The sequence below is a fragment of the Papio anubis genome, chromosome 8 (genome assembly GCF_008728515.1).
Source record: "Papio anubis isolate 15944 chromosome 8, Panubis1.0, whole genome shotgun sequence".
NCBI classification, from domain to species: domain Eukaryota; kingdom Metazoa; phylum Chordata; class Mammalia; order Primates; family Cercopithecidae; genus Papio; species Papio anubis.
In genome coordinates this window covers 29680283-29695900 of record NC_044983.1, presented here as the reverse complement: position 1 = coordinate 29695900, position 15618 = coordinate 29680283, and the positions used below count along the sequence as shown (strand labels likewise).

The window sequence follows — 15618 nt, the reverse complement described above, 5'->3', positions numbered from 1 at the left end:
GAACCAAAGACAAAAACCACATGATTATCTCAATAAACGCAGAAAAGTCCTTTGACAAAATTCAACAACCCTTCATGCTAAAAACTCTCAATAAATTCGGTATTCATGGAACGTATCTCAAAATAATAAGAGCTATTTATGACAAACCCACAGCCAGTATCATACTGAATGGGCAAAAACTGGAAGCATTCCCTTTGAAAACCAGCACAAGACAAGGATGCCCTCTCTCACCACTCCTATTCAACATAGTGTTGGAAGTTCTGGCTAGGGCAATCAGGCAAGAGAAAGAAATAAAGGGTACTCAGGAAAAGAAGAAGTCAAATTGTCCCTGTTTGCAGATGACATGATTGTCTATTTAGAAAACCCCATTGTCTCAGCCCAAAATCTCCTCAAGCTGATAAGCAACTTCAGCAAAGTCTCAGGATACAAAATCAATATGCAAAAATCACAAGAATTCTTATACACCCATAATAGACAAACATAGAGCCAAATCATAAATTAACTCCCATTCACAATTGCTTTAAAGAGAATAAAAATACCTAGGAATGCAGCTTACAAGGGATGTGAAGGATCTCTTCAAGGAGAGGTACAAACCACCGCTCAGTGAAATAAGAGGACACAAACAAATGGAAGAACATTCCATGCTCATGGATAGGAAGAATCAATACTGTGAAAATGGCCATACTGCCCAAGGTAATTTATAGATTCAATGCCATCTCCATTAAGCTACCAATGACTTTCTTCACAGAATTGGAAAAAACTACTTTAAATTTTATATGGAACCAAAAAAGAGCCTGCATTGCCAAGACAATCCTAAGTCAAAAGAACAAAGCTGGAGGCATCATGCTACCTGGCTTCAAACTATACTACAAGGCTACAGTAACCAAAACAGCATGGTACTGGTACCAAAACAGAGATATAGACCAATGGAACAGAACAGAGCCCTCAGAAATAATACCACACATCTACAGCCATCTGATCTTTGACAAGCCTGAGAAAAAGAAGAAAAGGGGAAAGGATTCCCTGTTTGATAAATGGTTCTGGGAAAATTGGCTAGCCATAAGTAGAAAGCTGAAACTGGATCCTTTCCTTACTCCTTATACGAAAATTAATTCAAGATGGATTAGAGACTGAAATGTTAGACCTAATACCATAAAAATCCTAGAAGAAAACCTAGGTAATACCATTCAGGACATAGGCATGGGCAAGGACTTCATGTCTAAAACACCAAAAGCAACGGCCACAAAAGCCAAAATTGACAAATGGGATCTCATTAAACTAAAGAGCTTCTGCACAGCAAAAGAAACTACCATCAGAGTGAACAGGCAACCTACAGAATGGGAGAAAATTTTGCAATCTACTCATCTGACAAAGGGCTAATATCCAGAACCTACAAAGAACTCAAACAAATTTACAAGAAAAAAATACACAACTTCATCAAAAAGTGGGTAAAGGATATGAACAGATATTTCTCAAAGGAAGACATTCATACAGCTGACAGATACATGAAAAAATGCTCATATCACTCGCCATCAGAGAAATGCAAATTAAAACCACAATGAGGTACCATCTCACACCAGTTAGAATGGCAATCATTAAAAAATCAGGAAACAACAGGTGCTGGAGAGGATGTGGAGAAATAGGAACACTTTTACACTGTTGGTGCGACTGTAAACTAGTTCGATCATTGTGGAAGACAGTGTGGCCATTCCTCAAGGATCTGGAACTAGAAATGCCATTTGACCCAGCCATCCCATTACTGGGTATATACCCAAAGGATTATAAATCATGCTGCTATAAAGACACATGCACATGTATGTTTGTTGCAGCACTATTAACAATAGCAAAGACTTGGAATCAACCCAAATGTCCATCAGAGATAGACTGGATTAAGAAAATATGGCACATATACACCAAGGAATACTATGCAGCCATAAAAAGAAGATGAGTTCACGTCCTTTGTAGGGACATGGATGCAGCTGGAAACCATCATTCTCAGCAATCTATCGCAAGAACAGAAAAGCAAACACCGCATGTTCTCACTCATAGGTGGGAACTGAACAATGAGATCACTTGGACACAGGAAGGGGAACATCACACACTGGGGCCTATTGTGGGGAGGGGGAAGGGGAAGGGATGGCATTGGGAGTTATACCTGATGTAAATGACGAGTTGATGGGTGCAGCACACCAACATGGCACATGTATACATATGTAACAAGCCTGCACGTTGTGTACATGTACCCTAGAACTTAAAGTATAATTTAAAAAATAATAATCAATAAACATAAATAAACATAAATAAGTATTAAAAAAAGAAAATTGCTAAAAGAGTACATCTTAAATGTTCTCACCACAAAAAAATGAGTATGTGAGGTAATGGATATGTTAATTGGCTTGGTTTAATCATTTTACAATGTATCAAAACATCATGTTACATACTGTAAATATATAAATTTTTTATTTTCCAATTATACCTTAATAATGTTGAAAAATGAGAAAAACAATGGAGCAGAACCGTGTGTACATTTTTTTTGGCTTCCCCAGACTTTAGAATCTAATTTTTTATAAAGTGGCACTTGGTATTTCACTTATTCCTTATAGCAACAAACATATTTATTAAAATGTATTGTAGTTAGGAAGGATAATATTTAAAGAATATGCAGTAAAACCTTCAGGCGCCTCTCTACTCTCTAATCCTAGGGCTGTGATGCTCTTACTGATGCAAATAGTATAAATGTCTAGAATTTTATTTTTCCTTTAATAAGAAAGACAATATGAGGCTGTATTCCCCCAACAATGTATATACTTATGGATGGATTAATTGCAAGTTTAAGAGAATTTGGCTGCCTCGTTTAGAACTTAATTCCCACAAAAGAGGTGATCCTATTGTATACAAAGAGTTTGGATCTAGACAGATTCAGACATGTGTATCAGCGACCATAAGCCAGTATGACCTATCTATCATTAGGAAACATTCATATCCCAACAGAACCATTTGTTAGCAGTATCATATTGCAATAACTTTAGGCCATTGGGTGTTTTAAGGCTTATATAAACAATTAGAAGAAAAAAAATTTCCATTTTTGTGGAGATGTGTTTTTATAGATTTGTTGAAAATTTTGTGCAATAGCATCAATTGAGAAAATAAGCTACATATTAAAACAATCCAAACTCTCTAAAAAAAAAAAGAATATTTAGAAAATTAATTTAATTTTACCTTCATTATTTCCATTTTCACCACCTACTATACCTATACCTAGGCAAGTATAGCTAAAATTTATTATAGTATGAAAGAATTACACAGAGTAAGAGAACTAACAAAGGAATAACATAGGGGACTGAAGGTATGGTTTTCGAGGAAGAACTCTTTTCTCGTTATGTCCTTGAATTACAAATACAAAACACTAAATAGAAAAGGTTGAGGGGGTGTCAGGTGCAGTGGCTCACACCTGTAATCCCAGCACTTTGGGAGAGCAAGACAGGTAGATCATTTGAGGTCAAAAGTTTGAGACCAGCCTGGCCAACATGGTGAAACTCCGACCCTACTGAAAATATAAAAATTAGCCAGGCATAGTGGCACGCGCCTGTAATTCCAGCTACTCAGGATGCTGAGGCACAAGGATCTCTTGAACCCAGGAGGCAGAGGTTGCAGTGAGCCGATATCACACGCCAGCCTGGGAGACAGAGCAAGACTCTGTCAAAAAGAAAGAAAAGAAATGAAAAGAAATGAGAAGAGAGAAGGGAAGGGAGAGAGGGGGGAGAGAGAGAGAGAGAGAGAGAGAGAGAGAGACAGAGAGACAGAGAGACAGAGAAAGGAAACAAAAGCTGAGGGAAAGGGCTCTAGGTGGGACAGCTTTAGGGTAGTCAATATCTTAAAGAAAGAATGAAATGTATTTCCTCGTATATGTCTACATTGCAGTCTGGTATCTTATTTTTTTTCTGCCTGAAGAACATCTTTTAATATTTCTCATACAGTAGGTCGGCTGAAAATGAATTCTCACCATTTTTGTGTGTCTGAGAAAATCTTTATTTACCTTGAGTTTTTAAGGTATTTTCGCAAGTTATAGAATTTTTCATTAACAAATACTTTTCTTTTAGCACGTTAGAGTTGTTACTCCATTGTCTCTGGCTTGTATAGTTTCTGACAAAAAGTTTACTTCATTCTTTGCACCACTGTACCTTTGTTCCTCTTTATGTAATGCTTCATTTTCTCTGACTACCTTTAAGATTTTGTTTGTTTTGTGGTTTTATGCTATGCCACAGCATGTGTATGCAGGGAGAGGGGTGAGTGGTTTTTGTTTTTTTGTTCTTGCTGTTCTCTGAGACTCCTGGATCTGTGGTTTGGTTTCTGTCATTAATTTTTGAAAATTCCCAGCCATTATTTCCACCAATATTATTTTCTGAACTGTCTCCCTTTCTTCTCCTTGGATTCCAATCACGCATATGTTGGGAAACTTGATGTTGTTCAACAGCTCTTGGATGTAACAGGAAGTTATGATGTTGGGAATACAGTTTGAACCTCCTCATCCTCCCCTACACCTATACGATGGCAAGTATAGCTAATATTTATTATAGTGTGAAATAACTATTATGCAGAACCAAAAAAGGAGTAACATAGGAGACTGAGGGCATGGTTTTTGAGGAAGGACTCTTCTCTCTTTATGTCCTTGGATGACAAACAAAAGCACTAAACAGAAAAGCTTGTTGCAGAAAAACGACACAGAAGACGGGGGATTTCGGCATTTCCAGCTGAGGTACCGGGTTCATATCACTGGGGCGTGTCGGGCAGTGGGTGCAGGACAGTGGGTGCAGCCCACGGAGCGAGAGCCTAAACAGGGCAAAAACGCTTCCCTCTTGAGGGAAAGAGCTCCAAATGAGACAGCTCTGGGGTAGTCAATATCTTACTCCCCATTTCTTAGAAAGCACAGCCGGAAGAAAGAACAAAAGGACTGACCCTTTAGTTGGGAAATGAAAGGCTAGAAGAATGAGGGTGAGGAGAAAGAAGCAACACAAGGGCCAGGAAGCAACCATGTCTGCCCAGTTCTCAGGACTTCTCAAGAAAATGTGCGAATGAAATCTCACCTTAGAGTAGTCCTTGAAAGGAAGAAGGAAGACTCCTGTCTTTCATTTTTCTGTGATCAAGTTTTACATGCAGAGAGCTAATCACTCCTTACACACACTTCTGGATTGTGTCATTTAATCCCCTGAGTGCCACTTTAAAAAGCAGGTTCTAAACTCCAGAATGTGGCCTTTCATCCACATCCAGAAGGAGACAGGATACTCAGCATAGCTATTACACCAACCCATAAAGAGAAAGGTGGGTGGGAGGCAATCTGAGAAGGTAGACATGGTTTGTATCCAACATTGTCTGCTTGAAGTTTGCCTTGGCTGCATCCCTGATGGCTGCTGGTTTGGTCGACCTGTTTGGTTACTACTGCATCCTCTCAACCCATCACTGACTCAAGACGACCTTTCCAAGTAATATTCCTCTCCTAGACCTAATGTGATGTTGTCTTCCACCAGCCTCCAGTTAGAAGCAATCTATCATCTGTTACTTATTTTTTCAAGGCACTTAAAGTTGTTTCTGCTAGCCAGCCAAATTTTCTAGGAGTAAGGTTCCTGTGTTCAGGCAAGTAAAAAATATTTAGATTTCTGTTCTGAATATTTGGATTATGCACTTAATTTGACAAACGTTAACTGAGCATCTACTCTCTGCCAGGAACTAGTCTGCATTCTAAAGAATGCAGAAGAAACAGATTTCTTTTATCTCCAAGTCCCCTTCTGTCTCATTTCTGCTGTTTACATTTGCTCTATTTTATTGCTCCTGAGCAGGTCCAAAACAAGAGGAGGAAATGGAAGATTCACTTCAAAGCAACAGACAGCTTTTAGGATAGTTCTAAAGAAAGATTGCAATATGCAGCTAAAACTAGTCTCTAAATTACTGCTGTTTCATCAACCCGATCTCCTATCACCCATGGGAAACAGAAAGTAGACTGCTACACTTTGATGAGAAAGTACTCGTACAAATAATCTGAATAAACTTTATCTTCACTTTAGTGTAGAAATTATGTTAGATCCAGGACTGAAGAAGCAGCTAATCTCTTGATGCATCTTTAGAGAAAATAGCGTTTAAAATGTAGCTGGTTGAGAGCATCAGGAAGAATAATGGGTTAATGGGTCCTGGGTTTAATACCTAGGTGACGGGAAGATCTGTACAGCAAAACACCATGGCACAGGTTTACCTATGTCACAAACCTGCACATCCTGCACACGCACCCCTGAGCTTATAATAAAAATTGAAGGGAAAAAATAAATAAATAAAACTCATCCATGTGGGGGGCAACCATGGAAGCTTCTGATTGTGGTTCTGCCCCTCCTTTATCTTGAGCTCTCCAAGGTTCTGACCTGCCTCTCAACCAACAACCAACTTCCCTGTGAGCACCTGTGTATGTGTGTATGTCCTTCTAAAAGAGTTATTTTTTTCACTGATTTGCAGGATAAAATTGATCAGTCCATTCCCTGGCTTACAGTTAATAAAATCTTCTGACTACTAAAAAAATTAAAAATTAAATAAAATGTAGCCGGTTATTATTCGATCATTCATGTCACTTGCCTTGGTAGTAAAATGGGAAAAGTTCCCTTGTCTCCCTCGCAGGGTGTGCCACAGGGAGAGTGGCTCACTGCTCTGGTGCTCCACTGCTCAAACCTCAAGGGAGAGCATGCAGACGGGCAGGCTATGGGGCTCCGACCCCACAGCAGTGTCCAGGGGTAATGTTTACAGCTCCTGAAGCCCCAGTGGGCAAGTGTTACAGTGTGCTCTTTCAGTTTAGCTGTCTGTAGGCAGCTTGTGTTAGTCAGCTCAATTAGACCCTTTGCCTTATCGAAAGGACAGAGGGCTTTCTGTATCCCAGGGTTCTTGCCTTGGTGTACCAGAAGAATCAGATCACACATGGGCTTGGAGAATGAATGCAAAGATTTTAGTGAGTGGAAGTAGCTCTCAGCAGATGGGGGAGCCAGAAGGGAGATGGAGTGGGAAGGTGGTTTTCCCCTGGAGTCAGCCACTCAGCAGTGGAGCTCTCTCCTTCAACTGCCCCAGCCAAACTCCGCCTTGTTCTGCTGGTCAATAGCCTGCTGGCCTGCCAGCGTTTGTCGATGTGCTCTTATGCCAGAGCATTCCCCTCAATGTCCAGCCACTTGTATCTTCTTCCGCTAGTGTGTTCCTCTCAACATCCAGTTGCTGTGCGCTTGCTAGTTAGGGTATTGGGAGATTTTATAGGCACAGGATAGAAGCATGGTAGGCCAGGTTGTTCTTGGGAAATACAACATTTGGGCCCAAAAACAGAAATGCCTGTCCTCCCCTAGGTTCATGGACACAGGCCCAGGGGTGGAGCCCTAGCCAGGGACCATGCCCTTCACTTTCCAGTACTTCCCTCCCCTACTCCAGTATCAGTAAGTAGTATCAAACTATCTAGATGAATGGGTTATATAGTTATTTACCATTCTCTAGCTATGGAAAATGTAACTTGATGCTGAAAGGGTTGTTTTGTTTTATTTTCTGTAAAGCCACAAATATCTAAGATGCCTAGATTGTTTTCAGTCTGGTTGTCTAAATGCCTTCAAAGATCCGTTTAACAATAGTGATTCACTTGTAAGACTATTTTGAAGTAGAGGAGTTTGAAAGTAGTGAGACTAGATGTCAAATTAAGATGGCAGGTGGCTCACGGTTCCTGACTTTCTTGCTCACAAGTTGTCTAAGAAGGTTAAAAATAAAAAGCACGATATCAAAAACTAAGAATATCAATCCATGATTTCCCACACTCTGAGAAAGAATTATATTCAGACTTCTAAGTGAGCAATGAGACCAGCAAAACAAATGGTTATCTATGTGATGATGCATAATGCAAATAGTTAAAAATAAAGACACCAAAATCTTACTCTGGGTGAATGACTTGATTATTGTTACTACATGTAAGCCAAAATACCCATGAAGACTCATCACTAAGACCAAAGAAGTCTCAGTTGAGATTCTAAAACTACACCATTGAAAAGGAACTTTTTACCAGTTTTCTGACCAATGGAAATAAATTGAGAAGCATAATATATCGCTCACCTGTGGTATCCCACTAGAAACCAAGGAAGCCACTTGTAAGCCTACGGGCAACCTGTTTTGGGGGTTAGCAGGGATTGGTTTTATGGAACTAGTTAGACTTGCACATTAAGGTCCAGAGTTTAGGTGGGCAGATTTTTTACCTGATAATGTCTGCCATTTGTTGGTGATCAACATTCTAGATCTTCTCTTGCCCTACAGTCTGTCTCTTAGATGAGGCTAAGAAAATGGCATGCTATTCAGAGGTGATAAGAGCCAGACCCTTCTGTAAAGAAAAAGGGAAAAGTTCTGTTCCATCAGTGCAACAGAATAGAAATCTTATCCAGGGTCTGGGGACTTTAGATGGAGGAAAGAAGAGGTTTTGGAGAAAATGATGGAAGAAAAATCACCTCTTCTGTGCACTTAGGGACATGCTCTTGGAACACACAAAAGGCAAATATCAATAACAAGAAGACTGTGTAAGTTTGCTGGTCTGGAGACATATAGAAATCAGAAGAGTGTTTAAAGTTAGAATATACAAAGTCATGATATGGGGCATCCCACCACTTGCATGGAAGTTAAATCTGTTTCCCTAGAAAAAGCCCACAATCAGTTGAAAACTGGGAATCTAGGAACACAGGAGTTAACAGTCTGAAAAAATAAATTGGGAAGTTGTAAATATATTAGGCAGTCAATAAAATAAGGAAAAGCTCCTCAGAAATGTCTTTATGCTTATAGTTCCCTACCATGAACTCTAAGAGAGGAGGCAGCTTACCTGGCAGGTAAATGAATGGTTTTCCAAAATATGGAAAGTTTGGCATTACAATGAAACTATTGATGGCAGAGTTCTCCTTCACATAATTTAAAGGTGATGGAACCAGAACAACTTGACTGGTATGCTAAGAAAGTTGAAACCATGAAACATTTGGGGTTGTTTTTTTCCTTTTTTGTTGGCTATTTTCTCTGCCCATCCCATTCTATAGACAATAGAAAATACTGGCTATGGTCTCTGACTGGTCACATTTAGAAAGGTTCCAGATCAGTAGTTGTCAACTTTGTTGTTTTTATGGCACATTTTTTGAATGCTGTAATTTTTGGCACTCAAAAAATACAAAAGGTAAACAAGCCAGGAATAATTATAACACAAATACTACCGTAGAATAGCATCTCACACCCTTTGGAAGCATCTAGTTACTGCACTGTCCATGAGGTCACTCTTCTATACCATGCTAATTTTAAAAAATAACCCTCTGTATGGCCAAAACCACAATGTCAGAAGGCAAAGCCCTCACATATTCCACTGAATGCTTAATTCTTGTTTGACAGCAGTGGGCATGGTACTACCCTTTAAGCCCCTTAGTTCCAATTTGGAGCTCCTACTCTACAGCCTGTTGTATGACCCGCTTAGTTCAGTGTTTCATCCAACAGACAGCAGCCTTTCAAGATGTATTCATGGTTACAGCAAAAATAAGTCAAATGCTCATAGTACAACAGTGTAACACAGCACATGCCTTAAGAATGTCTGTTCTAAGTTCATGCATTTTGCTCAAACAGAAACAAGGGTTGGGCCCAGCAAAAAAATAAAAATCAAGAAGAGAGAGAGAAACTTGGGGTGGTTGGCAGAGATGAGGAGCTCTAGGCATTAAGTTAAAGTGCTCCTTCTTCGGTGCACTTCCTAAAGGATTCATCTTTCTATGATGTTGGCCAGGAATCAGAACTAAAGAAGACTGCTCCAGACATATCCATGGAAGAAGGAACAAAATAGGGCCCACGCTCAAGGTGGGCCCTATTTTTAGCCTGGGGCTAAGACTCTCTATGAGTATTTGAATCTAAAGCCTTAGCCTAATAGCAAGGAGAGTTTCTTTGAAAACCTGCAAGAATACTGGGTGCTGATAGAGGATGTAGGGATTCAGGATTTAAGCCAATCAATCCTCTGTATTTCCACCTTGTGAAAATAACTAGTATATTGCAGAAAACTGCCAACTAAAATCCTTTGTGATAAAAATGCATGGTTTATATGCATAATAATTTTCTATATATAGGAAATTATTCATTACTTTTATTTCAAAAAGTAAGCACAACAGCCAGAGCCCCACAAATCCAAGGCCTTAACATGAAGGGGTAGTGAGAGGAGAGGTGAGCCACATTCTTCATCTAGCAAAGGTAGAACTCAAAAGAGAACATTTCCTTCTTGACATGACACTTAGCAGAAACACAGATTTTAAAATCCATTTGAAAAATTAAAAGTTAAAAACAAGGGGATTAAAAGCAGATATATATTTTCTAAATAATATAAGATATAAATGCAGATCATTTATGGTCCAGATAGTCGAAACATTAAAAAGTGAGGAAGTAAAAAAATATTTTTTTAGGACAAGGGGAAAAGCTTACTCTTTAAGGCATGTTGAAAGAAGTAAGATTAAAAAAAATAAAACCTCAATAGTATGAATCTAATTTCATTTTAAAAATATGTTGTTTATGGAAGTATATATGCATATATTTATATACACATATGTGTTTGGAAGAAAAGAAACCAACTGTTAGTCTCAAATTGGTGGAATTACAAGTAAGTTTTGTTTAATTTTTTCCTTTTGTCTAGTAAAAGTGTGTATTGCATTTATAATTTTTTTAAATGACTGTAGAGCTTTTAAATTACAAAGGCTATGGTCAGAACTAGTATTCAAAGGATATTGGGAAAACATAGGTTCTGCTCTGTGGTGAACTAGAATGAATACAAGATTTGGTGTTATGGACTGAATGCCTGTGTCCTCTCAAAATTCATATGTTGAAACCCTAACCTCCAATGGGATGGTATTTGGAGGTGGGGCTTCTGGGAGGTAATCATGGTTAGATGAGCTCATGATGGAATTAGGGCCCTTGTAAGGAGAGATCTCTCCACCATGTGAGCACACAGCAAGAAGACAGACACCTGCAAGCCAAGAGGCAGCGCCTCACCAGAACCTGACCATGCTGGCAGCTTAATCCCAGACTTCCCAGCTTCCAGAGCTGTGAGAGGTAAATATCTGCTGTTTAAACCACCTAGTCTGTGGTATTCTGTTATGGCAGCCTGAGTTGACTAAGATACTTGGCATCAGACAATCTAATATAGAGCTCATATTGCCACCTGTCACCTGGGTGAACTTCAGATTTTACTAACTTCATCTGAAAAAATTCAGCAGTAGCCACCATGGTCTCCAAGATCAACTCTATCTGAACAGCTGGACTTCAAATTATCCTGAAACAGATGTGTCCAGTGGTGCCCAGAGCCATGCTCTGAGGGAGATGAAATCTGCCCCAGTGCACTGACATCTGCTAGAACTGTGGGCTGTCTACAAGCCTCTCGCCTTGGGGGTTGCCATGCCTCTCTCTTTGCTACTTTGCCTGTGAGTTGGGTGAGCTACTCACAGGTAGCAATCAGCAGTGCATTGATTATTTTCCAGAATATAGCTTATAATGGGGTCAATATGGTTTCCCTCAGGTGAAGATATGGTTCTATTTTAACAAAAATAAAGCTATTTTAAAGATAACTTTAAGCAGAATTTACTTTAAAACCACAGGTCATAGATGAACTGAGATGTCCTGCCATATGGTTATAAAGTAATGAAAGATTTGTTGTTGTTGTTGTTCTGTTTTGTTTTTTGAGACAGAGTCTCGCTCTCTTGCCCAGGCTAGAGTGCAGTGGCACAATCTCAGCTCACTGCAACCTCCACCTCCCAGGTTCAAGTGATTCTCCTACCTCAGTCTCCCAAGTAGCTGGGATTACAGGCATACACCACCATGCCCAGCTAATTTTTGCATGAAAGAGTTTTTGAGTAATTGAGCTATTGGACTGAAGAGACTTCTCCAGGACCCTCTTGCTTTAGAGGGTCCCACACAAAATGAATGCCAAAACACCAGGTCACTGTTGTTTGCTTTGTTTTGTGGTTTTGGTCTTATTTTAAAATTTTTCTTTCGAAGATTCAGTAATATATTGAGCAATAAGAGTTTATAGGAAAGGGACGTGGCACACACTGAACTTGGACCCACAGGCCAGAGCATGCTGAACTGAGAGCTGATGAGCGGGTGCAGGGGTTAGGGAGACACAGGAGAGAAAGGAATTGCAGCCCATGCTTGAGGAACAGCCATTCCAGATTGCTCTGAAGTGTGTGTCTGGACAGGACTATTCCCAACACGACCAAGCTTTCTCCCTCCCATTTGCTAAAAATGTGTGTTGTTTGAAAGGAGCTTAGAACTGTCTGGAAGTTCTTAATCAGAAAATTGAAATAAGGAGGAGGGGAACCTACTCAAGGAGCACCCTGGCTCCTTGAGGCGCTTGACTGAGTCAGTTCCCAATCCCAGATTTGGGAATCTCCGGTCATCACTGAAAACCACAGACTTTCACCCAGCTCCACCTGCCTTTGCCTCATCTCGTCTAGGTGACCATGCAGACTGGCAGGCAGCAGGGCTGGTCCTGGAGGGACCCCAAGAACATCTGTGAGGAGCACCTACCAGGCCTAGGGTGGGATCACAATTTGGGCCACAGACCCTTCTTGGTTTATAACTTTGAAATATTTAGACATACGGTATATGAGACTCTACTTACACTTTTGGCCTAGGTCCTGCAAATGTTAGGGTGGGCCTGGTTTTATACACAGCTTGTAGAAACTAGTCTACTTTCTTTACAATTGTATTATCATGCTGTAGTAGCTTGATGGTAAGAGCTTGAGCTTTGTACACCTAAAAGCTCCACCTTAAATCACACCCTAGGAGACCGTATCCTCCTATCAATCACAAGACACAGCTGAGGTAGACAGACCTCTGTGCACACACTAGAAAAGCTGACCTCCATGATCCATGCCACGTTGGAAGGGCAGTCTGAGAAAATTTCTTTCCCCCAATATTTCCTCCAACCTGTGAAAGAGTATTTTCTCTCAATCCATCTTCATATTTATGTCATGGGTATATAGCTCCCTTTGGCAACGTGACCTTTAAAAGCTCCATAAAAGATAATTTGTGAGAGTTGCATGTTTATTTCTTTGATAGGGGAAATTTATAAGGACTCAAACTAGGACAACAAAAATGGTTGTTTTTATATCAAGTCATTCATGATCTGGGTATCTATATCATAACTGGTATGAGGGACCATGCACTGGGAGGCACATGGCCCCAGTCCTAATACTAACTGCATGATCTTGGACTGGCTAGGTGACCTTTAGTGCCAGTTGCTCTACCCATTTTGGACTCAGTTTCTTCAGCTATAAAGTAGAAATAATAATATAGTTTCTATCTATGACACAAAGCAAAAATATGAGTTAAATAATGTAATGAAAGTGAGGGTTTATTTTATAAAAAGTGGTTTAAAGTGCTTGGACAATGAGAAATACGTATGCAGATTTCTTACTACATATACCAGTGCAGTCCAAAAGAACTTTATATGGCAATAGAAATGTTCTATATATATGCTGTCTAACATAGAATCTATTAACACATCTTGCTAATGAGCAATTGAAATGTGACTGATTCAATCGAACTGAATTTACATTTTCTTTCATATGACTTAATTTTAATAGCTGTATTGAGCTAGTGGCTGCTGTGTTGGACAGCACAGATGTAGACCAGTGGACATTTATTGCATGGGTTTGCTTAGCATCTATTCCATATTTCTCTGGTGACAGTACTTAGGTTTCATATGAAGGGATTATCTCTCATTCATTGTGTGCAGTCTTTACAGGACTGTCATTCACTGCTCTAGCCCACTGAACACGGGTCCTCAATGAGTCCAGAGACTCTCCACCAAGATTTTGAATTTTGAGTGATATTTTGCAGAAACAGGAAAAAATAAATAAAAAGTGACTGGAGCTGATTCAACCCAGAAAGGGTAGTACCTCTGAGATTCTTAATTCATACTCTCATTACCTGGTTCTCCTGGACTTCCCTAGTTCCCACCCCTCTCAAAGCCTAGTTCTTCAATGATTGCTTCTCTTTAGGCCACCTCACATTGTGTCTATTAAATTAGTTCCCATTGCTTACAACCAAATAGCTTAACCAATATGTATGACAATATAATATCAAAATATTGGTGGCCTCAAAGCAGAGGTCAGGTGAATGCATAGAGCATATTTCACAGATCTTCCAGGATTCTTTGAGGGTGAGACATCTCTAGACTTATTCTACTGTGCCTAAATGGAACTTTAAGATGCTTGTTTTATCTTTGAATCTGAAAAATACTCTTAAAGTATAAATGTTTAGAGAAGCTGATGGGAGTGATCCATGCCCAAGTTACTCTGGATCTTCTAGCTTGCCAGGAATTGGTTAGAAATCAAGCCCCTGTATGAAATGTTTTCCTCAGGGTGGGATGGAACAGAGACCCTCCATAGGGTCCCTATAGAAATTAAAAGTAACATTTTAACTCATGTCCCTGAATTGTTTTGCAGAAACCCAGACCCCAACCAAATAACAAATGCTGTCTCCTGGCAGGTAGACCTCAGATAAGGGAGAACTGAGGACTGAACTCTGCCATTCTTCGTTCTAATTTCATCCTAGGGGGACTGGGGGAAGTCACACTCAGAGGCCAGAGCTGATAGTCTTCTCTGCTGATCCCAAACTTTTAAACAAAGCTGTGCCTCCTTAACCAATTGCAAATCAGAAAATCCCTGAATCCATGTATGGCCTGTGGGTTGCCACTTTGAGATGTCCCACCTTTTAAGGTCAAGCCAATGTATAGCCTCCATGCATTGATTTGTGACTTTGCCTGTAACCTCTGCCTCCCTGCCTTTAAAAACACGTGTAAGCCATGGAGGAGTCTGGGTCTTAAGCATGAGGTGACCAATTCCCCGTGCTTGGCACCCTGCAGTTAATGCCTCACTTTCTCTTGCCAGTGTTTGGCTCTGCTGTGCTCGGCAAGTGGACCCAAGTTCTGTTTGATAACAATCTCACACAGAGTAGAAACTTAAATCCTTAAAAAGGTACACAAGGCCCTGTAGTTGGAATCTGGCTTACCTTATTAATCTGCAATTTCCTCTCTGAACTGAGGCCCTCCTACTCACACTGGGATCATGCTGCTACAGCCACATGAGCCTCCTTTGATGCTCCCTAACTTGCTAGGCATGTTCCTGCCTCGGGGTCTTATACCTGCTGTTTCTCCACCTAGAATGCTCCTCCCCAGATACCCTCAGGGTTCCCTCCTGCCCTCCCCACTTCAGTCCTCCTTGCCTTGCCCAGCTCATTTACAATTTTCTTTCTTTCTTTTTTTTTTTTTTTTTTTTTTTTTTGAGACTGAGTCTCATTTGTCTCCCAAGCTGGAGTGCAGTGGTGCGATCTCGGCTCACTGCAACCTCCGCCTCTCAGATTCAAGCCATTCTCCTACCTCAGCCTCCTGAATAACTGGGATTACAGGCACACGCCATCACACCCAGCTAATTTTTTATTTTTTTTTTAGTAGAGACAGGGTTTCATCATGTTGGCCAGGCTGGTCTCAAACTCCTGGGCTCAAGTGATCCACTTGCCTCGGCCTCCCAAAGTGCCAGGATTACAGAGGTGAGCCACCAAGCC

At 40.3% G+C, this 15618-nt stretch overlaps 1 long non-coding RNA gene across 1 annotated transcript in view; it reads right to left on the bottom strand.

Moving 5' to 3' along the window:
* The window catches only part of LOC103886723, an 84515-nt gene that overhangs the window by 66288 nt on the left and 2609 nt on the right, over window positions 1-15618 (bottom strand). The window lies entirely within an intron of this gene.